General features: G+C 45.0%; 1 long non-coding RNA gene across 1 annotated transcript; it reads left to right on the forward strand.

Annotated features, from left to right (window-relative positions):
• Positions 1–2,440: 2,440 nt before the first annotated feature.
• Positions 2,441–17,378, forward strand: LOC147035652 (uncharacterized). Its single transcript, XR_015049208.1, has 3 exons — positions 2,441–2,597; positions 2,760–2,822; positions 16,831–17,378. It is a non-coding gene; the product is annotated as an uncharacterized LOC147035652 (long non-coding RNA).
• Positions 17,379–26,145: the final 8,767 nt, after the last annotated feature.

Below are 26,145 nucleotides of genomic sequence, written 5' to 3' on the forward strand. Positions count from 1 at the left end.
GTTGGTTACGGTTGTGGAGTGAGGTTGCTGAGGATATTGGAAGTGGTGACGGTGCAGCAGAGGCAGGCAGTGTTGGAGGTGCAGCATGTGCAGGTGGTGCAGTGGGGACAGGCAGTGATGCTGGGTCAGCAGGGGGCAGGCGGTGGTGATTGTTCAGCTGGAGAAGGCGGTGGTGATTGGGCAGCAGGGGCAGGCGGTGGTGTCGGTGCAATGGGGGCAGGTGGTGGTGATGGTGCAGCAGGAGAAGGTGGTGGTGACGGTGCAGCAGGGGAAGGCGGTGGTGATGGTGCAGCTGGGGAAGGAAGTGGTGATGGTGCAGCAGGGGCAGCCGGAGAAGGCGGTGGTGATTGTGCACAATGTGAAGGTGGTGGTGGAGGTGCATCGGGTGCAGGCAGTGGTGGAGGTGCACCGGGTGCAGGCAGTAGTGGAGGTGCACTGGGTGCAGGCAGTGGTGGAGGTGCACCAGCTGCAGGCAGTGGTGGAGGTGCACCAGCTGCAGGCAGTGGTGTATGTGCAGCAATAGTAATTGGTAGACATGAGGTATGGGACAGTTTTTGTGGTTGATGAGAAAATTAAATATGTTGATTCTTCATTCTACAGGAAGGACCATAGACATTGAATTCTGTGCAGTTTTGAAGGAGCAGCTGTTGGGGACATTGAAGGAAGGGCAAACGATACTGTATCGGGTCATTTCAGGAGGAAGTTGGTTGTGGCACACCGAGGAGTGAATGACATAGGGAAAGTTTTCTCAGACGTTTTGATGAATAGAAACAGGATATTGGGTAAGCGGCTGAAAGAAGTGTTGTGAGGTCATGTTTTCTGGAATTCTCCCAAGATTTGGAAACAATATAGAAAAAAAAGAGGAATCAGAGATTGCAGACCCTCACCAGATCTTTTTTTGAGTGGTGCATTTTATAGGTTTTCAGGTAAATCCAATATGGCTGCCAAACCATGTGACCAATGATGTTATATGCGGGAACCTTTTGTTCCTCATGGACAGGCGGTCATATGTGTAAAGTTTCACCTCGATTTGTTCAGTCACTTCAGAGAAGAAGATTTTTGAAGGTTTCTTTAAAAAAAAAAAAAAAAATATGGCTACCACATCACGTGACAGATGACGTCAATAATTTTTTTTCTGTGGACCATTTTATCCTGAGATGACCCTCAAAAATTGTAATACTGATTGGATGTGGCATTCTACATAATGCAATTATGACGTCATAACGAGGGCACCTATGACGTCATAAAAAAATCACACTTTCCCCATGAGCAATACTTGCAATGTGACAAGTTTCAAATTTTCCCTTGGTGTGGTTTCAGAGATACAGAGGTCAAAAGTTTTTCTGTTTTTCTAATATGACTGGCACACCACGTGACCTAGGACATCATATTTGTCATTTAAACATCTACATGAGTAGGTGCACCAAATGGTGATAATTTATTCTCAATCCGACAAGCGGTTGTGGAGAAAAACACGAAAGTTCTGTGCACACAGACAGACAGACAGACAGACCCAAATGCAGCAATTCAATCTCCAAATCCTTCGGCGAGGAAAATAAAGAAAGGGGTATCTGGGGTTTAGACACAAGCACTTAGGCAGGGGAGACAAGAGCTACTTAAACACTCAATATCAGCACAATCTCTTTAATTCCACTAATTACTAGCTCTTCTAAACTCAAGCCCCATTTACCCCTGAATCCAGATCCGTTACAATATTTAAGAACGAACAAGAATATTAAAGCGATACGTATGACTTCATGCTTTAGAGCTGAATCATGAACAAACTACCAACTGAGCCATCCCGTTGCTCCAATTTTGTTCGGATCCTCTATATGTTAGTTGTGGTGAAGGCAGATACTCGCGACAGAGCGACAGTTTTCCCGACAAGTCGTGAACGATTCTCTATTTAAGAAGCAAATCCCAGACAGGTCACCTCTCTGTGGCAGGGTCTGGAAATACATACATTTCAGCTGAGCACAGATATCAATCAAACCAGTACTCATCGAGTACAATGCAACAATTAGCTTAAACCCGGCCAACCAACAAACTGCTCTCTTGATAAGTTGGCTGCCAAATAATTTCAACTTTGGTGAAACAAAATGGCTACATTTCCCACAACATGCTTGATGTACAAGTTTGCTTCCCTTCAATGCATATTGTAATGCCATTATTTGCTATTGTAGGTAGATTAACCTCAACTTCCTTCCATCTCTCTGCCCCCAGATCTACTACCACCATGACTACTTTGAGTCGTCCTTTCCTGTGGGATTGGCTGGGGAAAGTTTTTATTTATTTATTTATTTATTTTAGCTTAGCCAAAATATTTTACACACCGACTGGCCAGGCCTGACGTTCGAGTGAAGTTGATTCGGGCAAGAATTTGTAATTTGTTCAGCGTGCCAGCAATAACTCAGCTCCTCTTTGCAACAGACACAAAAGACACAACCTTCAACAACTAATGCTGGCACACGAGATACCCAGGTTTGTGTCTGATCGGAAGGACGACACACTTTACCCTACAACATCGCACTGGCGAAGCAACAATCTGGCAGTATATAGTCGAGTCTGGATTCCAACGCAGGCTAAACGGCTCAGAGGTAAGTGCACTATCTCAGCACCACCCTGTCGGATTCCTTTGTCCTACGTTGCGTTGCATCGCATCATCAAGAAAATACTTGTGTTCCTTGAGGATCATGAAAGAGTTAAGTGACATCAACCATACCAAGCTATTTTCTATTTGTACAATCGTCTTTCGCCAGGAGACACCGCGCACCTAAAGAATTCCAGTCCATATACAATTGCACGGAGTTGCACATCGGAATGTGAGTTACAGATCCGAAGTAATAACGTGTTATTTTTACAACTGCTCATTTCACTCATGCTATGTTTGCTTCTGCAATTTGAGGACATCTACATATTTTGTGTTCCCGGGTGGGTGAGATTGATGAAGGGGGAGTGTAAATTGAGAAAACCTCATTTATCAAACCTACACAACTTTCTTGGCTGGCAGGATGGCCTGGTGGTGCACATACTCACCTCCAAGCTGTCTAACCTGGGTTAGAATGTCAGGCCAGGTATAAACTGTCATCGCAGTATTTCATCGGCAGGGTGATTCCTCAATGTGTGTGCCGTCCCTCAGGTCGACGTTAAACTGGGAGTCCCATCTACCAGCATTCCTTAGTGGATGTTAAAGATCCCACGGCGTCCTTTGCAAAGAGTAGATGAGCTATCGCAGACACACTGAACAAAGTACTAATTCCTGCCTTAACCTACAGTGGGAATTACACCAGTGGCACACTATTTTGGCTCAATAGCACTGTGTAAATGCAGTACTCGAATGAAACTTTCAACAATCTTGGAACTTCTGGCTCAGGTTCTTGAGCAACGGTCGCGGTTCTTCTTCAGGAGCTCTGCCGACTTTCTCAAAGATAAGTTTCCGGTCATTTTGTCACGTTTTAACTGTCATTTTCTTATCTCTGTGTTTACTGTGTGTTTCTCGTTTGGCTTTGTGTTAAAACTTGTGCCAATTGTTGAGTTTTCAACATCTTTTCATTTTGGGTTTCCTTGAGGCCTTCCCGTTTGTGTGAGCGATGGTGTTTATTGCATTTTCTCTATCCCTCTCAACTATATTTTCCGTTCCATATCTTAAAATATAAAAAATACATTAAAAAAACAACAACAAACCTTACACCAAGAAACCACATTACTTACTGAACTGACTCTTCTTCCTCCTTCTCCTGATGTACCATCAACTACTTTTGCCAACTACTATTCACCATACACCTCCCATCTTGCCCCTCATCCTACCTCCACTCTTGGCACCTCTTCACTTGCCTTCTACTTCAGTATCAGCTCCTCCCCTGTTTTCCCAAAGTGTGTGGTGTTCTAACATCTGTATCTGTGAGCTCAATTCTAACTAAACAGATATCTCACTATCTCAATCAGTAAACTCCTCAACTCCACAAACATGCTCTTTCCATCCGCTCAGAACACCTCCCACTCTTCCCAACCCCTCAAATATTCTACCTCCCCCTGCCCGCTCACTTCTTCACCATACCTCCACCAAGTCTCATCCTTACCCTCTCCTCACTTCTCCCATTGCACTCCTCCACCTTGACCATGCCTTCTCTCATCGTCTCCCCTCCCTCTCAAAGCAACCTTCACACTCTTCCACCTCCAAGCTCCCCTCTCACGTTTCTCAAAAACTCCCCATTCACCCTTCTCCCTCAACTCTGCCCTCTCACCCTTCTCCCTGCAATCTTCAACCTCACTCCCCCTTCTCAAAGTTGCCCCCCTCACATCTACAAAGCTGCTTCCTTCCCCCACCCTCTCTCTTCCATCTCATCAATCCACCTCCTCCAATCTTCAACTGCCCTCTGCCCCCTCTATTATTACTCCCCACTGTACCTCAACCCATCACCACTGAGTCTTTTCTTCGACTCATCCGGCCCTCACCCCGAGCTCTTCTGTAATCCCCCACACTCTTTCAACAAATCTACTAACCTAACCCCCTCCTCCCTCATCCACCTCTCCTCTTCTGCACCCAAAACCTCCTCCCCTCCCTCTTTCTTTACAGTGTGGACTTCAAGCATCTGGGGTCTTCGCTCAAACCTAACAGATCTTTCCAAACAGGTTGCCACTGACAAACCAGACATTATCTGCTAAACAGAAACTTTCCTCCTTCAAGACATCTCTGACTCCCGAGCATCTCTCTGGTTACTCCCTCCTCCGGTATAACAGACCTGAGACTCGTCCCGGCAGCGGAGTTGCTCTCTTCATGAAAGACTCTTCCTCACTCTCCATGCACTGCCCTCACTCCCCCACACCCCCAGGAATACCTCTGGCTACGGCTTCCCCTCCTCTCCCACCTCATGTTTATATTTGTGTTGGACCATCCACCAAACAGTGTTGACTCCATTTACATCTTGATATCTGAAAACATGGACCAACTTCTATCCTCTCATCCCAACTCTCTCTCTCTCTCTCTCTCTCTCTCTCTCTCTCTCTCTCTCTCTCTCTCTCTCTCTCTCTCTCTCTCTCTCTCTCTCTCTCTCTCTCTCTCTCTCTCTCGCTCTCTCTCTCTTCCTCATATGTGGTGACTTAAATTGTCATCATGCCAGTTGGCTGAGTGTGGGTACCTCTCTCACCTGTCATGGCACTTCAGCAAAAGACTTCTGTGACTCATTGGGACTGACAATCTGTCAACTTCCCAACCCGGATCTCAACCAACGGTACTGCATCTCTTCTGGATCTGATTTTGACCAATTTCCCTGAAAATATCTGCTGCTCTTCCTCCGCTCCAATCGGTTCATCTGACCACATGCTTGTCAAAGTAGACATCTCTCGAGATGTTATTAGAGAACCACCTCAGTGCCATTGAGTCTGGCATTTTGCTCATGTCGACTGGTAGGGAGTTCAAGCAGCCATCAAACTTCTAGACTGGTCTCCCATCTCCACTTACTCCTCCATCAACTCACCCAAGAAACTATTTCAACGAAACTTGCTCTCTCGCTCATGCACAGATTTATCCCATCTCTTCTTCAGTTGTCCTACCCATCCTGCCGCCCATTGTACACTGAAGCTTGTGACAAGGCAGTTGTCCTGAAACAACTTGCCTTTGCTTCATGGAAGGCTAGTCCAACTGAAGGCAATCTCAGTTCCTTCTACAAAGCTCAGAACAAGTGTGTGGCTACGCTGAGAAGAGCCAAGAAACAACATCTTTCTAGCTCAAGTCTGAACTCTCAAACCTGTCTCCCTCCTCCAAATCCTGGTGGTGTCTAGTTAAGTCTGTTTCTGGTGTATGTTCCCCCTCCATCCCCTCCCTTACCTCAAATGGCTGCACAGCTGACACTGTACGTGAAAAAGCTGAATGCCTCAACTCGGTGTTTGCATCAAAATATTGTGTCCCAACCCCATCACTTTTTGTACCCACCTGATCCAGTCATACCCAGCTGTCCCTGGACTCTGTGTCCTGTTCACCTCAAGAAGTGGAGAGTTTGCTGTAAAACCTCGACTCCGATTCTGTAACCGGTCCAGACAGCATCAGCCCACATATCCTAAAAACCTGCTCTGCTGCTCTTGCTCACACTCTCCCTGTTCTATTCACTCTCTCATTTGCTCAAGGTCATCTGATGTCTGCTTGGAAATCAGCAAAAATGACTGCTCTACATAAAAAGGTGCAAAAACAGATCCCTGTAACTACAGACCAATCAGCCTTCTCCCAATCATCAGCAAGGTTATGGAATCCATCATCACTTCAGACATTAAATCCTTCCTCTTCTCCAATGGCCTGATTTCCCATCATCAATTAGGATTCAGACCAGGTCACTCTACCCTGGATATGCTGCTTCTGCTCTCCCAACAAATGAAGGGGATCCTCATTGCCAGAAATTAAATCAGAGCCAAATCACGAGACATATCGCATGCCTTCGATACAGTATGGCACCCCGCCCTGCTCAATAAACTCTCTTCCGATGGTATCCAAAGACATCTCCACTCATGGCTCGCAGACTTCCTCTCCTGTCGCAGCCAATGTGTGGCCCTTTATGGAGTTCTTTCATCCCCTCTTCCTGTCCAGGCTGGAGTTCCTCAAGGCAGTGTTCTGGGCCCTGTTCTTTTTCTGGTTTTCATCAATGATCTCTCTGACTCTCGAGCATTTCCTCCATTTATTTGCTGAAGACTTCACCCTCTGCTGTCCCATCTGTCATCCCTCAGATCAGCAAGCTGCAGACTCTTCACTCTTTGCAGATCTGGATAACATCATAAGCTTGTTCAACATATGGAACATGACTTTCAACCCTGCCAAATCTCACACCTTCACTGTGTCTCTCCGAAAGGATCATCTGGAACCCCCCCCACCCCACTCCCACCCCTCCCATCTCCTTTCTCAACAATACTCATGAAGAAGTCCTCTCATTCAAGCTTCTGGGTCCCACTATCTGCCATGACATTTCCTGGGAAAGCCACATTTCCAACCTGGCCTCCAAAGCCAGTCACCGACTGGGCATCCTCCATTGTGCAAAGTCCTTCGTTGGTACACCTAAGCTCCTGACCACATGCAAAGCTTTTGTCCACAGCCTGATGGAGTACTGCTCTCCACTCTGGGATGGAGCTCTCGCCTCTAACATTTCTCGGCTTCACGCTGTGGAAACCAAGGCATTTTGGATCAATGGTATCTCCTGCGATGTGGCTGAATCTTTGGGTCTCACTCTCTCACTGCAGGCAGGTTGATGGTCTGTCTGTCTTCTACTGTCTCCTCTCCGGTCTCGCCCCCCCTGCTCTGTCTGAGCTATTCCCCCCCTTCCCCCATATTTCCGCAGGGCACTCAAGGTCTGCCAGCAATCCCCTTCTGGTTAAACTACCAAAATCAAGAATCACTGCTTTCATACCTCTCTTTCCTCACCTTTGGAACAAACTCCCACACTCTCTTCATTCCCACTCTTCCCTCCATGTCCTCAAAACAACTGTTCACCACCACCTCTTATCATCCCCCATCCAAACTCACGATCTTTTCTACCCCCGCTAATCCACCCCAAACCCACCTCCTTCAAATTCCCTGCTTTCTTTCCTGAAAGTCCCTGAAGTGCCCATCTTGTTTACCCTGTGTACCCTGCCCCATCCCTCTCCCTTGCACAGATCTCCTCACGTCTCTGTTCCACACTATTTTTTCCAGCTTACTGGTAATAGGAGCATTGCATCAGTGGCACAGCCATGCCCTCAGCCAATGATGCCACCCACAGCTGTTTGCTGCATGTAAAGGAGGAGGGATCAACTACAATGTTGGAATTTCGACTAAATGTGACCCACCTGGCTTTTCTTTTTTCACCCCATTTCCATAATCAGGATGTGATATATACAATTTTCTTGGACTCAAATAATTCCTGCCACAAGCTTATTAATCCTTTAGACTAATCTGACACTGTGTACACGCTCACTTACCATGTAAAACAACGAACAAGTCTGTGAATTAAAAACGACGTTTGTCCAAATTAATCAGGATGCTTTATCACAACAAAGGGAAAAAGTTCTTGATTTTCGTTTCGGGTAAAATTGAGATGTTGTGTTGAGGTCCTCCTTGCAGTCCCCGTACTGTGTCTGTGATGACCCATTCAGGGAAGGGGAGAGAGAGAGAGGGAGAGAGAGAGAGAGAGAGAGAGAGAGAGAGAGAGAGAGAGAGAGAGAGAGAGAGAGAGAGAGAGAGAGAGAGAGAGAGAGGGAGAGAGGTGTTACAGCCTCAACAGTTTGTTCCGACTCTGCTCCACGACAGGATTCACAGTGCTTTCACAAACTTAGCACGTGGTCCAAGTTTTCCACTTGCATGTGAGGAATTTTGACTACACGAGACAGAGACCTTGGAAGGTTAGGTCTAGTTCAACTGTTGTCGGTTGCTTCGTAGGCTCTGAGATTTACACACAATAAAGTATGAAATTAATTTGCACACTAGTTTATGGGTATGCGCAGGTTTAGCATTCTCACTTCTAAGCTGGCTAGCCTGGGTTCTAATCCCGACCCAGCTATAAACTCTCATCCTAGTGTTTCACAGGCGGGGTGAAGCTTCGACGTGAGTGTGGTCCCTCCAATGGATGTTAAACTGTGTCCCGTCTGCTGGCATGAATTGGTGGAAGTTAAAGATCCAACGGTATCATTTCTGAAGAGTATGTGAGCTATCCCCAGCACCCTGAACAAATTACAAATTTCTGCTCAAATCACCTCCAGAAGAATGTCTGGCCTCCCAGCTGATTCGTGAAAGACTTCAGCCAAAAACGTTCCCCGGCTGACCACACAAGAAGGTCGGAACGATTGGGGTGGTCATTGAAGTAGTCGTAATAGTAGGAGGGGCTGGATGGATTACCTATAGTTACACAAACTCACCTCTAATTTGTCTCGCCTGGATCCATATCTCGACCCAGCAATAAACTGCCATTCACAGGTGTTTCACAGGTAGAGAAATTCATCAATGTTTGTGCCGTCCCTCGGACGGGCGTTAAACTGGGCGTCCCATCTGCAGGCATTAGTTGTTGGATGTTAAAGATCTCATGGTGTCCTTCACGAAGAATAGGCAAGTTACCTCCAGCATCATGAACAAATTCCGAATTCCTGCCATAACCACTGCTCGGTGAGGGATGGCAAACCAACCAGTGTAATCCGTGCCGAGAAACTGCTTCGGCAGCACCACTCATTGTAACAGAGTATGGTACATCAGAATATGAAGAATGGCGATAGTTATAGTAGTCGAGCCTCAATATAGCAAATGTATATTCAAACCCGTTTTTGCCACTCTTCCATTGCTGGTGTCACTGCTTTGAGCTTTTACTTCTCAGGTGACTAAGAGGAAAAGAAATTAAATGAACAACTTTTGAAGAACTTCCACAACCTCACTTTTCAAGCGTTTCACCTGCTTTGAAAGTAATCTGTGAAGAAACTATTATGAAAGGTATTCATGATACCTTTCACCTTCTGTTAGTGATATATATATATATATATATATATATATATATATATATATATATATATATATATATATATATATATATATATATATATATATATATATATATATATATATATATATATATAAACCTCTCCATCGATCTGTTGGAGGGAAATATCCTCATCGGCGCCCAAAATTTGACTTATCCGTAAACATTAAGTGCGTATTCTGCTTGTTTCGGAGAATTAGAGACTCAAGCTTTAGATAATCGAGCAAGTTTTCAAGCTGAGAAAATAAAATGTTTCTCTCACTGTCAACTGTGGCACTGTTGATATATCTCGTTTGCCATATAAGGGAAAATGGTTATTTACATTTTATTCATTTTGGAGAGAATGATTTTTCATGTTGCCAATTTTGCTCGGTTCAGCAGTTTCAAGCAGAGCTGCAACCACAAAGGGACTATGAAATATGTGAGAATAGACAACTTTCAATTAACATGTTGTTTTGGATTTTTGGTTTTGATCTTCGAGCCTCTTCAATAAAACTAAACATTCATCTAAGCATAACACGGCGCTCTTAATGGTCGGCGAGGCTGCACAGCCGCGTGCTCGCAGTGACATCTTGTTATTGTTTTTTCTTTTTTTTTTCTTAACACTGAAGCTTCAAGAAGAATGAGGGTGTTGGTTCGATGCCGATTGGCAGTGGTGCTGTAATCCCATCCCAGCGGAGCTCAGCTCTGTGCATACTGCTCATGCCTGCCGAGCCACGCGTGTTCACCATGGCAGCACATGTTCATCACGGATTTCTCTGGCTCTGCCAGTCAGCTATGCAGATCCCAGTGGACTGTTCTCCTTCTCATTCTCATTACCTGGTCTGTCTCTCTGTCTCTGTCCATTATGTCAGTGGCTTGACACCAAAGAAGTAATGCAGCGGCTTTGGCAGATCCTGAGGCATTAGCTCGGACTACATTTCAATTGTTTGGTCATAAATAATGATGGAAAAAATGATATAAGCTTTGCCAAAATGAGGTCGTTAAGTGCGCATTTTCCTCTTCAACTCCGTTGTATTCTAACCTACCACTTGCTCGTCCACCAACTGATGACATGTTAACCCAAAGATTCAAATCTTATATATATATATATATATATATATATATATATATATATATATATAATATATAATATATATATATATATATATATATATATATACTCTACTGGTCAAAAGTTTTAGAACACCCCCATTTTTCCAGTTATTACTGAAATTTAAGCAGTTCAAGTCCCGTGAATAACCTTAAATGGTACAAAGTTTAGCAGTAAACTGCCAAAGGTTAAAAAAGTTGAGGTTACCAAAAACTGAAAAATAATGTAAATTTCAGAGTTGATAAAAAGGCTCTTTTCAGGGAACAAGTAATGGGTTAGCAACTGCAGCTGTTCTGCAGCAATGGAAGTAAATTCAGCCTTGAAAATTGATGCAAACAATTACTACAGGTGTCCCAACTTTTGTTGATTAGTTACAAACACTCTGTATAAAAGCAGTGTTGGAACACACTGTGTTGCTTCACCCTCTGAAGCAATATTTGGACAATATTGTACTGCAGGAAGTAGTATATTGCTATAATAATGGTGAGAAAAAGACGATTAACAAAGGAAGACAGACAGACAGACCATTATAACCCTTAAAGGTGGAGCTCTTTCCTTTCGAGAAATTGCAAAGAGCTGCCATGGTGTCAGTGAGAACAGTTTCCTACACCATCAAAAGGCACTTGGAAACTGGAGGAAACTCTGACAGGAAGAGGTCTGGCAGACCCAAAACCACAACACAATCAGAAGACAAGTTTCTGAGAGTCAACAGCTTGCATGATAGGTGGCTCACAGGACAGCAGCTTCAAGCACAGCTTAACACTGGTCGAAGTAAAGAAGTCTCAGTTTCAACTGTGAAGAGAAGACTTCGAGCTGCAGATTTGACAGGTCGAGTGGCAGTAAGAAAGACATTGCTAAGATGGCAAAATACGAAAAAGAGGCTTGCCTGGGCCATGAAGCTCCACCAGTGGACTATTGAAAACTGCAAGAAGGTCTTATGGACCGATGAATCAAAATTTGAAATCTTCGGTTCATCACGCAGGGTTTTTGTACGCCATCGAGTAAACGAAAGGATGGTTCCTCAGTGTGACACCAACTGTTAAACATGGAGGAGGAAGCGTGATGATCTGGGGCTCTTTTGCTGGATCCAGAGTCAGTGACTTGCAAAGAGTGACTGGCACCCTGAACCAAAAGGGCGACCACAGCATTTTGCAGCACCATGCAATACCCTCTGGTCTACACCTACTTGGTCAGGGGTTCATCCTACAGCAAAATAACGACCAAAATCATACCTCCAGGCTATGTCAGAAGTACCTATGAAGATAAGACCAAGACGGTAGGCTTCAAATCATAGAATGGCCAGCACAGTCTCCAGACTTAAACCCCATCGAGCAGGTTTGGGATGAACTGGACAGAAGGGTGAAAGCAAAGCAACCTACAAGTGCAACACATTTGTGGGAACTTCTGCAACAGTGTTGGGAAGAACTTTCCAATCAATATTTGATTTCCATTGTAGAAAAAATGCCATGAGTATGTTCGGCTGTTATATCTGCAAAAAGTGGCTACTTTGAAGAGTCAAAAATTTAGATTAAATTTTGTTCAACAAAACGATTCCATGATTTCCCTTTTTTATCTGCAATTGTTTATTTGTTCTATGCTTTAATTTCAGAGTACATTGAAACATTAAACTGCTTAAATTTCAGTGAAAACTGGAAAAATGGGGGTGTTCTTAAACTTTGGACTGGTAGAGTATATATATATATATATATATATATATATATATATATATATATATATATATATATATATATATATATATATATATATATATGTATACACATGTATACCAAAAAAAAATACAACCTCAGCTAGCCTGATAATAGCAACTGCTTTGTGTTTATAGTTATGATTTCAGGCTCTTCGAAGAGTTTGTTGATAAATCGCATGCTGAGTTACGAAGACATTTTGTGGCAAACAATGGGCAAACAGTATAATAGATGGAACTGGAACCTAGATTTCAAATATTGAGAAGCATTGCTTCAGATGAGAACTCTAACAACCTGCTCGCCAGTGAACTTTGCTAGTCTACATGTCGGAAAATAACTTTCCTCCTTGTGTATATTAAGGGTGGAGTCCATTCAAGACCAGACTAATAGCCACTGGACAGGATGACAGTTTCCAAGAAAGACTACTCTCCCTCCCTTTGTCCCATCCTTATGCGGAATATTTATCATGAAAAATCAAACGATGATTATTCTTACGCTGCAGATGAGGGACACTATGTGGATTGCTCATTTCCGTTGTTGAATTATTTTGGTTAAGTGCTGCTTTCTTGCACTCTTGCTCTTGTTCTAGTCTCAATTACTTTGTTATTGTTCTCTTATTATTTGTTTTTCTACGGAATTTCAATAAGCCAGCATTCTGAACTGGGCTGATCCCGAGGCATTAGCTCGGACTCCGATGTAAATGGGACATCGATATCGGATTGTCGGATAATGCAAACGTCACAAAAAATGAAAAAAAAACACAGGAACACAACCAACCTGAGATTTTTATCTGATGACAAACACTTTTAGGGCTGATCTTATGACCACGGGGGCCTCCGATTGTGCAAACAGAGGACAAATTTGCCAAGCCTCAGTATACCCCTTCGGAGAGAGATGTGGGGTTCGAAGGAGAAGGGAAAGGGTTGCCTGGGAAGTAAGCGGAGAGATGGGGAGAATCCGGGCAGTCAGAGGGGGATGGAAAGCAAGGAGAAGTGACAGGGAAAAGCTATTGAGGTACTGAGGGTGAAGCACCAAGCGAAGATGAGACAGAATGGGTGTGTGTGTGTGTGTGTGTGAGTGTGTGTGTGTGTGTGTGTGTGTGTGTGTGTGTGTGTGTGTGTGTGTGTGTGTGTGTGTGTGTGTGTGTGTGTGTGTGTGTGTGTGTGTGTGTGTGTGTGTACGATTATGAATGATAAATAATAAGCTAGCAAAGCAAATCTATGATGTGGATACATGTGCAAAGATGCCAGCAGTACATGTACGTAATTATTGATTTCTAACCAATTCTTCTTCTTTGTTGGTATGCAGCATAAGGCTGTGGGGTAGCATCATTGGCTGAGGGCCTGGCTGTTCCACTCATGCAGTGCCCCCCTGCTGGTTGTGGCAGGAATTTGTCATTTGTTCATGGTGCTGGCGATAGCTTGCCGACTCTTCGCCAAGTACACCGTGGGATATTAATGTCCGCCAAATAATGCCGGCATATAGGATTCCCATTTAACGTCCACGCGAGGGACGGCACACACATTGATGAATCACCCTGCGTGTGAAACACTGGGATGACATCTATGGGTTAAAATTCCTCCAATCAATCTATTCCATGGGTTAACATTCCCATACTGCCATTGATTTATTCTGGGGGTTGAATTGTCAAAAAAATATATTCTTTGGGTTAAAATGTTATCGTAGGGGCTCTCTCACAGGGGAATGGGTCATAGATCTATCCCCAAACTGCGAGAGCTTTGGAGGTTGAGGTCGGGACTTACGATGGGTCAACCAGTTTAATATGGAGGCATATTTCCACCAATTTTATGTGATGTCTGATTTGTGTGCAGGGGATAATTACATCAAGATGTGCCAACTCAAGCTAAGCCAATACAGTCTGGCAGGGGATGCTTTAATCAGTCTGCCTTTGGAGCATACTACTAGTGACATCATAGCAGCGATTTAATGGCTATTCGATATTCGGTACCAGAAGGCCACAGCACAGGCAAAGTTGTCTTGGAATGAGTGTCTAATATGGAAAAGCCTAGTTGTTCTGCGAACATGTATGAATGTAGTAAAATAGTTGTGGTTATTGTGCGCACATTTAGCAGTACAGTATGCATGATAGAGACTCAGCTACCAAACATTTCACAGTCATTTGCGGCCAACGAATTTAGTTTTGTTTATGGGGCAGTATGCCCCTTTTAACCGATATATAATGCTGCAGTCTCCTTCTTGCTTACCAATGTTGCATGTTACCGTATGGCCTGCTTGGCAAGTATGAAGAACACACAACTGTGAGATATCTAATGTAAAGCATTGGGATCTGATGAACAAGCTTGAGGATAGATGTGAAAGCAACACATCTTGATGCCACATAACAATAATATCTAGAGTTTTAGTTGCCACATAATTCAGAAGAGACTGATGCGATGCTGGGGCGACAGGCCAGAGGGAAGAGCAGTCCTCCATTGAGCTACAAACAAATACCTTGTCGACTGGGACGACCTGTGATTTTCCAAGGAAATACTTGGATTGAGAGGATTCCCAGTCTTTGGCGAGCTTTGGAGGCCAGCTTTGCTATATGGTTGGTCCAAGAGATGTAACAGCTGATGATGACGTCTCAAAGTTCAAAAGGGTGAATCTCTTCCAGTGGCTGACGATGGAAATAGTTAGGTGTGCTCGTTTGATGATCTTTCCAAAGTGACAGGGTGAGACAGTGAAATTCTCCAGGTTTTCAGGACATGTTCCAGCATCTAATCATTTCGAGATCAGCAGAGTGATGCAGCTGCAGCCTCACCAGCAGTGGAATGGGTACTGTATGACAAAATATGGAGTCATGATCTACAAAAAGTAAGAGAGGTTTCCAGAGCATTGGAGAGGTGCTTTATATTGATGAGGAACAACGATGGACCGAAGACAATGCCTTAGGTCACTCCAGTATCCTGCAAGTCCAACGTTGAGTGATCATGATGAAATACAAACTGACGGTCAGAGATCAAGCTGTTTGAAAACGGGACAGAGTTTACATCAGCAGTAATAATGGATTCCATGACTGCTTGAAATTGGAAGTAAGCTCACTGGTCTGTAGCTGTGAGGATCTTTGAAACGACATTGGTCACAAACAACCGCCATTTCAAGCAGAGTCCCTCGCTCCCCTCCCTACTTCTTGAAATTGATTGGAAACCTCACCAATCTTGTAGATTTGCTGACTTCTTGGCTGATGGGAGGCATCCAAAGGAGGAGGACGGACTCGTTATGGGAGACGAAGCAGAAACAGGAATGGCAGAGCAGGAATTGAGAACACGATAGTCATACTCCGGTTTATGTCACCCCTTTTTATGTCATCACGTTATTACTACCACTAACCGATATTCATCGTCTCAACTCACACTTACGTCGTTATAAAAGCCATACCTTTTATTCTTGAGCGTTTTCAGAATTGCAAGATTGATAAAGATGCCAAAATACGTCGCTAATGTACCAAATCGGAAGATCGCAAAATCCTCCGACATTCGACGCACTTTTCAGGAATGCATCCTCAACGTAAACCGGCGTCTTACAGTAGCTGCCAGGATATGTACATCACCTCTTACAAGCTTTAAATTGCATCATCATGATTCTTGCACAACGTGAGATTGCACTGGAGAAATTTATGATAGTTATTATCAATGGTGGGTCCAGCATCGCAATCTTTCCGTCATGGGGAGAGATCATGAACCATGCTCTCTATCCAGAGCGTCGATGCTGCCAAAGTAGTTTCTATCGCTTTGGTTATAGTCCTGGACAAGTCGACATGCCAACACAGGAAGTCAACGCAGGAACTTGGAATTTGTTCAGGCTGCCGGCGTTAACTCACATATTCTTCGTGAAGGACACCGTAGGATCTGTAACGTCCACCAACTAATGCCGGCAATGGGACACCCAGTTTACCATCCATCCGAGGGGCAGGACACACATTGATGAATCCCCCTGCCTCCAAACCACCAGGATGACAGTTTATAGCTGGGTCGAGATACAAACCCAGGCTAAACAGCTTAGAGGAGAGTGTGAGTACCTCCAGGCCTAGGGCGTCTCGGCCATCCTGCCAGCCCCATCATGGATGCTGTTACACAATTGTGCTTTGAAATTCAAATGATACAGACCTCACCCTGAGGAGATCTACCAATAATCAAAAGACTGAAGGAGGTTGATGATGAAATTATCAGGGTGGATTCCTGAAATTATGTAGCAATGGAATCCGAAGGCATAGACAAAATAATGGTACTGAAAGTTGAGAAGATTCTGCTCCTGTCTTCATGAGTCTGTTGAAGCCAGCAGACTGTCTCCTGATGCTCAGTCACAACCAAATGTGGGATTCCCTCACCTGGTGTGGGCATAAGGGTGAGCTTGCACTCAAGGTCCCAAATTGGAAGCCCCCCCCCCCAGGTTAGTAACATATGGCAAGCAAGATAGAGTCCATTCAGATTCTTATTTGTGGTGAAGAGTACGACTACCGACGATTGAATTTCTTTGCCTCCGTTCCTCATTGTCTTCCTCTTGTTTCCCACCTCCCTCCTTTCTTATGCAGGACATTGGTGGTCGGTGGAATATAGCTTGCTATTTCTCAGACCCGTGTGTCAGTGGTTTGGCTATCACCTGAAATCAGCCTCATCTTTGCCTTGGCTCTATTCTTGCTACATTCTTTTACTCTCCACATTTATGGTCAGCATTCCCATTCTACATATCCCTTGATTGCTTTTGGTTCCACTTCCCTGTCATGCTCCCCACCCCCATTGCTTTGTAGCATGATGCTGCACAAGATGATTTGATCACATTAGTGACACTTTGCTGTGTGGTCATAATGTAAACAATGCTAATACTGCTTCACCAACAAAATAAAGTCACTTTTTTTTTTCCAAATAATCCCGACATACTATTAAAATGCTTAACCGGCAGTTACTCACACCAGCCAGCCAACTGTCACCCAGCCAGCACAGCCAAAACCTTCCAAATTGTCCAGACAATGAACATCAAAGATGATGAATATAAAAAGGGTTCAATCAACATCTACGGATCAGCAATTTCTTCTTTCCACAGAATGCATACAGCCAGACCAGTTGGATAAATAATGGTGTCATTCAGGGAATTTAACTTCTCTTCGAGGATGGAGCATTCAGAGTCATCTGTCATGCACTGCTTCAGCATTCAATCCCTGGGGATGTGGAATTCAACGTTTGAATTGAATTTATCCAATCAATCTTTGTCAGCCTTTTTTTTTGTTAAATTATAGTGTCACAAATACAATATGGTGTTGTTTAAAAAAAAACAAAAAATCTAAAAGAGAAAGTAGAAGTTCTGGTGTCTTCTTTAAGTGTCTCAGCTCGATGTGCCTGATTCCACAGAGTCCTGTCTCACAATTCCTATCCGAGTGAGTACTTACAAACATACCTCTCAGATGTGAGCTGGTGCTCCATATTTTGTGTTTAACCAAAACATTCGTTGTGGTTGACATACCTGAATCCAGAATTTCTAATGCTGGCTTCACCTTGTATCATTTTGGCATCTGGCTCACGCATGGGAATGCGTAATATCCTCTAAGCCATCCTGCCAGACCTCCAATCACAAATGTATATAATATTCAGCTGCAATATATATATATATATATATATATATATATATATATATATATATATATATATATATATATATATATATATATGTTTGAAGAAGGCACACTAAGCATTAAAAGGAGAATCCTTTATTGGGCCTGACGTTTCGGGAGCAGTCCAGCTTCCGTCCTTCGAGACAGTAATGAAGAAACGGTTTACAGTAAATCATGTTGTCATTTGAATTTTGTGGTTGAAGACTGGCTGAGGGGTGGGAACCAAAACCTGGCTCAGCGTGTTGGATTCTGGATTGGGTTGCGTCCGCCTGTGTATGTGGGTGGTTGTTGGCCTGCAGTGTTTGCGGAGGTGTCTGCGTAGGGCTTGGTAAGCTGGGTTGAGGTCAGCATGCCTGTTTTTTGACAAGTTTTTTTTTGAACACCATGCCTCAATAACCTCACGGCTGATGTCTTGGAGCAGGCAATCCCCATGACTGTGGCTTGTCCCCACACAAAAGTGTGGTGCAGGGTGTGGTTTTGTGTGGCGATGGTGGATGATTGGTCATTTCTGGCTGTCGCCCATCAGTGTTTGGCCAATCTGAAGTCCAACCGTCTCCTCGTTTGACCAACATGATGGGCAGGGTCGTCATGTCAGGGGATGTTATAGAGAATCTGAGATCGGTCCTGTCGGCCCACCTTTGTTTTTGGGTTTTGGTAGTAATGTTTGAAGAGTCAAGTTTGGTTTATTGGCAATACAGACATTGGAGGGCTGTAGCAAGCGATTGGTAAGTTCATTACTGTTCTAATGCCAGTGACTATGACTGTCTTCATGAGCTTTGTTGTCTTGACCTGCCTTGGCTTAATTTTTTTGATGGGGTTTGTTGAATTGTCAGGGATAGTGGTTGACTCGCTGAAATTGAAGGTCTCTGAATTCCTTTCACCATTCTGCACAACTATCACAATGTAACAAGTAGTATGGGTCAATCCTGAGGCAAGTCAGAAAACATGATCTTGTAAATCTCAAAGCTGAACATTCCAACCAGTTGACGTCTTCAAAATGATTTTGGTGGCCTTTGAAGTCCATCTCTGGTGTGTTCTCTTCCTCTCTTCCCTCCCTCATCTCAAACGGCATATCTTCAGATTCCACTCTAGATAAGGCAGGATGTCTGCACTCGGTGTCTGCTTCGCAATGTCATGTACACAATCCATCTCATTCTGTCTCCATCTTACCCTTTGTACCCACTGTCAACTGAGCTTTGTGAGAACCAAAAATGGCGTCAGTGCCAATCCTGCTCCACTGCTCATGATTCTCGTCTGACCGCTCTGTGCAGCCTGTCCTTGGACTGTTACTATCTGCCTGGAAATCGGCAAACATAATTCCCTTCCAAAAAATGGGTGCTAAAATGGATCCTCCAAACTACAGATCACAAAGCTTGCTTCCAATATTATAAGAAAAGTAATGGCATCCCATCATTGCTCCTGATGTCAGCTCTTTACAGTTATCAAAGAGCCTGATCTCTGATAGTCAGTTGGTATTCTGTACCAGTTATTGAACAATGGCTAAACTGCTGCTCCTGTGCCAACATTGTTTGGAAGCTGTAAATTTCAAATAAGTGCTCAGGACCATTTCCCTGAACATATCTCATGCATGAACCATGGTGTGGAATCTTGCTTTGCTTGTCAAGCTCTTTGTTTGTGGCGAAGAAGGCCACCTTTTCTGAAATTTTCCACTGATGCAATCACCGCATTCCGGTCAATTTTCTGAATTTAGGTCAGGTCAGGTTCGATCTGTGACCTGCTACAGGTACCATGTAAACCTGTGTTAACCTGTTCCATGGTCGGGTTGTCGGCGACTAAACCGTCTCCCCCACCAGGTTTTCTGGTGAGGAGGGTGTTTGGATATGGACACCCAGCAGGATTAAAAACAAAACCTGTCAAAGGGCGGAGGAGCTCCTTGTGAGCCAACGGCCATCCATATCTAGTGCCCAACTGTGTCTGCGGACGTCCTCCTGCAGTTGGGTCACTTCTTATTAGGAGGTTGGTGGCAGGATTTGCACTCCGGCCACCGTAAAACCCTTCATTCCGCAAAACGCAAAAACGCAAAAAAATCTGAAAACCCACTCCGTGGGAGTACCTCCTGTGCAGCTTCCCTTCGCAGGGCAGCTCACCGGATGACGGGATTGGGGCAAAGCCTTCGGGACCCCCAATCTTTGATAGGAGGGAAACCACGGGGTAACATCCCTGGGTCAGATTGCGGGAGAGTGTGTCGGAGTGGTGCTGAGGTGTCGTCCACCAGACGGCGGTCTCCTTGGGTTAACCTGAGGCGGTCCCTTCGGGTGGGTTCCTGGAATGTCCTATCCCTAAGAGAGGATGATCACCTGTCTCTGTTATCATCTGAGTTCAAGCGTTTGGACATCGGGATTGCAGCTCTCTCTGAGGTTCGGAGACCGGATTGCGGCGAGATAATGGTGGGTGGTTACACCTACTATTGGTCTGGTCGCTCTGATGGTTACCATACCCAAGGAGTTGCTGTAGCTGTGTCCAATAAGCTGACCCCAATGATAATTGAGGTAACACCGGTCAACGAGCGTATTATGAGATTAAGGATTCGTCACTCCTTAGGTGTCATTTCCCTGGTCTCTGTTTATGCTCCGACTGAGGCGAGTGATCTCACCGTGAAGGATGCATTCTACGCCACACTCGAGTCTGTGGTTGATCAGTGCCCCCGACGAGATACACTTCTAGTCTTGGGGGATTTCAATGCATCGACTGGAACTGATAGGGACGGTTATGAGGTGTGTGTTGGTCCCCATGGGTCAGGAACTATGAACCAGAATAGCACTAAGTTCCTTGACTTTGCAAGAAGTCATGGACTTAGGGTGGCTGGTTCATGGTTTCAGCGCCCACAAGCTCATCGCTGGACTTGGTATTCCAACTCTGGCGGTGTGGCAAAGGAGATTGACCATGTCCTCATTGACGGTCGTTGGAGGATGATCCAGAACTGCAGGGTCTACCGGAGTGCTCAGTTCCTCAATACTGACCACAGGCTTGTTGTAGCAACTCTAAAGCTGCACCTTAAATCCTGGAGAATGGTACCATCCCAGGCGAGGCTGGATGTTGCCAAGCTCAGGGATGAGAGAGTAGCTGAGGAGTTTGCGAACAGGCTGAGTGGACACTTGGGGGGTCTGGGTGCTTTGGGGGGTCCTGAAGAGTTGTGGAGCGCCTTCAAGACCACCGTCCTTGATGTTGCCGGTGGATGCCTTGGAGCTCACCGCAGGGCAAAGAAAAATTTTGTCTCTCAATGGACACTGGATACCATTGACCAGAGTCGCAGGGCCAGGCTAAATGGCAGAGCTGAGCTGTTCAGGGAGCTGAGGCGTAAAACTGTACGTGCACTGAGGGTGGACAAGGAGGCCTATGTGCGAGGAATCTGTGAGGGGGTAGAGCATCACCTGTGGACAGGTGATTCTCGTCCCGCTTACAGGGGAATTCGCGCATTACGTTCATCCAAGCCCATCCCTCGGAGCACTACAGTTCGAGCAGATAGTGGTAGGCTCTTGACAGAGGAGTCTGAAGTGAAGGCCCGCTGGGCCGGTTACTTTGAGCGGTTGTACCAGGTTGATCCCCCAGCTGTCGAGTTGGACGTCAAGGGTGTTACAATCCCTGTTGCTGACCCTCGAATCAACTGTGGTCCACCTACGCTTGTGGAAACACGGGCTGCGGTGAACCAGTTGAAACGGGGCAAAGCTCCAGGGATCTGTGGCATCCATGCCGAACTTCTCAAGACTGGTGGAAATGCTGCACTCGTGTCGTTGCATGCAGTTTTGTGCTCTGCCTGGAACACAGGCATCATCCCAACTGACTGGAAGAGGGGCCTTGTTGTCCCTCTCTGGAAAGGGAAGGGTGATCGCCAAGACTGCAACAACTACCGAGGGGTGACGCTGCTCTCAGTGCCCGGCAAGGTCTTTGCTCGGATAATTCTCGATAGGGTTTGCCACCATCTGCTTGAGCAACAGCGTCCAGAGCAGTCAGGCTTTACACCAAAGAGGTCAACGATTGACCGTATCCTTGCACTTCATGGCCTCACTGAACGCAGACAAGAGTTTCGGCTGGGGCTGCTTGCAGCCTATGTTGATCTCTGTAAAGCGTTCGATTCAATGAATCGGGACGTCCTCTGGAGGATTCTTGGTCTTCGTGCGGTGCCACCAAAACTGATCGATCTGATGTCTGAACTCTACTCTGGTACTGAGAGTGCTGTGAAGTGTGGTGGTACCATCTCTGACTTATTTCCAGTTGTTACTGGAGTTTGTCAGGGATGTGTACTTGCCCCCACACTTTTCAGCACTTGTATGGACTGGATTCTAGGGAGGATGTCGGAGAGATCAAGTTGCGGTGCGTCATTTGGGAATGTCAAGATCTCGGACCTTGACTTTGCAGATGATGCAGTCATCTTTGCGGAGACTTTAGACATCCTCTTGGGGGCCCTCGAGGTGCTGAATGAGGAGTCGGAGCCGTTGGGATTACGGGTTTCTTGGGTCAAAACGAAGATCCAGGCTTTCGGTGACATCTTGGATGCTGCTGTCCTGTCTGTGTCTGTTTGTGGTGAGCATGTTGAGGTCGTGGAGAGATTCACTTACCTTGGCAGTGATATTCATGTCTCTGCTGGCTGCGAGTCAGAGGTCAATAGACGTCTGGGTCGGGCCTGGGGAGTCATGGATTCACTGGATCATGGGGTGTGGCGCTGCCGGTACCTGTGCGGGAGGATGAAAGTCTGAGTCTTCAGGTCCTTGGTACTTCCAGTCTTGCTCTATGGGTGCGAGACTTGGACTCTGACCAAGGATCTGAGATGGAGACTTAATTCCTTTGGTACCAGGTCTCTTCGGAGAATCCTTGGCTATCGCTGGTCAGATTTTGTGTCCAACGAGCGGTTGCTGAGAGAGACTCAGATGAGATTTGTTACCTGCATAGTCCGTGAGCATCAGTTGCGGCTGTATGGACATGTGGCTCGTTTTCCTGACTCTGATCCTGCTCACCAGATTCTCTCAGCGAGGGAGTCTCATGAGTGGAGGAGGCCAGTGGGTCGACCACGTGCCTCATGGTTGCAACAGGTTGACCATCATCTCAAGGAGATGGGGATGGGCCTGGCATCTGCCTGGGGGATGGCCAGACGGAGGCCCCTGGAGTACCGGCGGAAAGTGGACGCAGCGACGTGCTGTTCTGGCACATGCTCCCATACCTGACCTGACCTTACCCTTTGTACCCACTGTCAACTGAGCTTTGTGAGAACCAAAAATGGCGTCAGTGCCAATCCTGCTCCACTGCTCATGATTCTCGTCTGACCGCTCTGTGCAGCCTGTCCTTGGACTGCTACTATCTGCCTGGAAATCGGCAAACATAATTCCCTTCCAAAAAATGGGTGCTAAAATGGATCCTCCAAACTACAGATCACAAAGCTTGCTTCCAATATTATAAGAAAAGTAATGGCATCCCATCATTGCTCCTGATGTCAGCTCTTTACAGTTATCAAAGAGCCTGATCTCTGATAGTCAGTTGGTATTCTGTACCAGTTATTGAACAATGGCTAAACTGCTGCTCCTGTGCCAACATTGTTTGGAAGCTGTAAATTTCAAATAAGTGCTCAGGACCATTTCACTGAACATATCTCATGCATGAACCATGGTGTGGAATCTTGCTTTGCTTGTCAAGCTCTTTGTTTGTGGCGAAGAAGGCCACCTTTTCTGAATTTATCCACTTATGCAATCACCGCATTCCGGTCAATTGAACGCTCTCCTCTCCTATCGTAGTCCTTCAGTTCCGTCAGGCAGGGTGTTGGGCCCAGTCTTGTTCCTCATCGACATAAACGACCTCTCTGATGCTATTGGAAACCCTCTCTTCTTTTTGCGAATGACTCCAGACTGTCAGCAGCTGCAACACTCTCTGTTGTTTTGGAATTGATTAAATGATTGTCTGATAAATGGAACATGTACTTTAATCCTGGAAAATCTCAGTCGCACTCTGTCACTCCGAAAGGATCGTCAAATGAACCCACCTATATATTTGCATGATGAACCACTGAAAGACGTTCAGTCTCTAAATTCTTCACCTGATCAGATCACCTATGACCTTTCCTTGGCCAGCCACATAAAGCTGGCCACCAATGCCAGCCACAGACTGGGAATCTTCCGTTTTTCCAACATCTCCTTGAAAAATCAGAACTACCCGGTCTCAGATACCATTGTTAATAGCTCAGTCGAGTACTGCTCCCCCATACATGCTGGGGCTCCAGCATCACATTTGTCTCTCCTGGATTCTGTGAATTCTAAAGTTCTCAATATAATTTGAATCTTCTGCGATGAGGCCGAAGCACAAAGTCTGCTATGCTCACATCACAAGCTGGTCGGTGGCCTCTGTTTTTGTTTTTTTTCGCCTTTCCTCTCGCTTAACTCCCTCTACCATCCCTGGAAACTCCAGTATATATACATTCTAACAGTGCTATCCCTCCCTCCACAGCCTGTGCTCTCCCTCCCTCCACGGCTTCAAGCAGGCAGTACACCAAGATCTCATGTCATCCCCTATACTTAGCCACAATCTTTATTACACCCATTAACCATATGTAACCCAACTCTCTCACTTGCAGGTTGCAGTATTTCTTTCCCTCCTCTGTCTCCAGTTCACACCATTTGTCACCTTGCTTTGCCATGAGCGTCAATCTTGGAGATAAATTTTTTTTATTGTTGAATTGTTATCATCTAACAGCCACACATTCTGTGGATAATCATGTGATCGACAGCCACACCAACTCGTGAAGCCAACCCCATCTCCCCTGTCGCCTGATACATCTCTTAAAATTTTCCAGATCAGTCGATCAAAGATATCGATGAAAACAGCTTCATATGGATCAAAACTCTTGGGAATAAATGTGGATTTAGTTATTGTGGATTAACTGTGTGAACGTGCCATCAGACATTGCTTTTGGATGGTGACAACAGGGTAAAACGGGATTGTTCATAGCATACACCGCAACACACTTTGTGAGGAAGGGGGGCGATCATGAGGTTGAATCGAAATTTATATTTTTTTTCATTTGACTCATTGATGACATAAATATTGATGCATGGGATTGCCGGACAAAGTACAAGTTGTATTTTTATTACAATAAGGATTCGCATAAAATAAATCCCCACCTACTACAGCTCCTGCTACCCTTTTGAGGACTGCTAACATGATGATGGTCTGAAAAGGTACAGAAATCGATTAAGGATCTACAAATTAACCTTCTGAAGATAAAATAATGGATTAAAACACAGCTTTGTTGGTGTATTGCATTTCCGGTTGAACAAGAATGACCGCACTGTGGTCACAACTTGCGACAAAATCAGGAAACGGGTGAATTCGGAAACACACATTTAAAGCACGACGAAAAGATGAAGTGTGGTTGGGAAACACACATTGAATGTGCTATTAAAAGATTGACTCAACACCTCTCATCCATGTCAGCCTCCATCTTGGTTATTTCAGAATGAGCTGAGTCGTTACATGGTCAGGGATTGTTTAACCTCAACATGGGGCCGTTCAAAAATCACATACGGCTTAAGGCCAAAAAAAAAAAAATGTTGCATTGGCGTAACCCGCCCGACCCTAAAAATTCCGCCGACCCTACGTTTTTTTTTTGTTTTTTTTGCTATCGATTTCAAGTATCTTGTTGATTGCGATCGCGATCGCAAAAACCCGGAAGTGTTTCGGACAGAACCCGCCGACAAAAAGGGTGGTACTCGAGCCGGGGGAGATTTTGGGAGGGATTTATTAGGATTTATTAAATTTTTGGATTTATTATCCAAAAATTTTGGGATTTATTAGGAAAAAAAAAAAAAAAAAAAAAGATCCCGACCGACCTACCCTATTTTTCAGTGACCCGTTACGCCAATGCAACATTTTTTTTTTTTGGCCTAATGCTATTTTTTAGCGAGGTGCATGCTGTGTGTGCTGACGGGCTTGATTCAACTTTACTCAAAATTTTTATTTGACATTGATTCGTTTTTTTTCAGGGTCACTCATGGTGAGTAACACTCGACCCAACCCAAGCAAAGCCAATGGAAATCTGACACAACAAACCTGGGCAGTGTATAATCGGCAGAGGCCGACAGGCGTGATGTATTCAGCCCACCAGAAAACCAAGATGGCGGCCATATTATTTTGTCTGGGTGCCATGGTGGGGGGAGTTGGGGCGACAAATGTGAGTGGGGTCCGACAGCTGTGACCAATGGGTGCACGTTTCAAAAATCGACCACCAACATTAACAAC

Source organism: Eptatretus burgeri, chromosome 1, assembly GCF_056783735.1.
Source record: "Eptatretus burgeri isolate ZD-2024b chromosome 1, Ebu_testis_v1, whole genome shotgun sequence".
Classification (NCBI taxonomy): domain Eukaryota; kingdom Metazoa; phylum Chordata; class Myxini; order Myxiniformes; family Myxinidae; genus Eptatretus; species Eptatretus burgeri.